The sequence below is a fragment of the Salmo salar genome, chromosome ssa07 (genome assembly GCF_905237065.1).
Source record: "Salmo salar chromosome ssa07, Ssal_v3.1, whole genome shotgun sequence".
NCBI classification, from domain to species: Eukaryota; Metazoa; Chordata; class Actinopteri; order Salmoniformes; family Salmonidae; genus Salmo; species Salmo salar.
In genome coordinates this window covers 41025935-41027086 of record NC_059448.1, presented here as the reverse complement: position 1 = coordinate 41027086, position 1152 = coordinate 41025935, and positions in this window count along the sequence as shown.

Genomic DNA, 1152 nt, shown 5'->3' with positions numbered 1-1152 from the left:
TATTCATTCTAACTCACTAGTTATATAATAAACTGAAAACTGCTCACGATCTTCTCTTGGATATCTGTCAGAGGTCAACTCTTTCTTGTCGATGTTACCATGGAAACGGCAACGCAGGCGTGCACAGCAGATCAATATTTTGGTTTGCGACATGTACAACGATTTATGGCGTTGTTTATGAACTCATGGTGTTACATTTTGATTGTATGACTTAATTTAATTTAAATATTTTTTTGCATTACTATCAAATTAAGTCATACAATGAAAATAATAAATAAATAAGAAAAAGGCTAATTAAGTCATACAATCAAAATCTTGACACACAGGTCCATGTATGCACGTGTTTTGAGAGGATCACAACTATAATGTACTGTATCTTAGTGTGCTTTCAAGGGAAATACAAGGTCAAATCATGACGTCGGTGAGCTTTAGGTCGCAAAGTCTGCACTCTAGAAAGAGGCCTGAGTTCCCGACATGGAATTCTGAGCGGGATCACCGTTCAAAACGATTTTTCCAAGTTGGAGCTCGTTTTTTTCTCAGTTGTCTTGAATGCACTTAAGTCTGAAGGCGGATTTTCTGAGTTCTCAGTTGTTTTGAATGGAACAATACATCGGGTGAATATTGTCTCACGTAGGATCAGATGGCGTCACCGAGAGTGACGCTCCTCGTGCTATCTGACGTAAGACATTGGCCCTGTTCGAGAGGATCAAACCCGTATCATGGGTAAACTGTGACTGACACTGATCTACAAATAATAATGAGTCGTTATTTATAATGAAAGGTGATTTGTAGATCAGTCAGTCGGCAGTCACCTGCAGTTGTTTTGATGCTCTCAAACACGGTCAATGACAGAGTCTCCACCCACTCTGCCCATTTTACAAAGACAAATATGATCGTTCAGTGGGCTCTATAACATTTTATTGACATTATATCCCAAAACTCGGATTTCATAACCAAATACATCCGGTAATAAGCACCGAGCTTTGTTGACATAGCAGTGCAGGTTTCTAGTAACATCTTTTGAGGATTTTACATTTTGCGGTCGTCGTCCTCAAAATTGTTTCCGTGGGTCGCTAAAAGAAAAATTAGGATGACACGAGCTGATTTAAAAGTAAAAGCCTTTGAAAATAACTTGGTATACGGTCAGTGCTC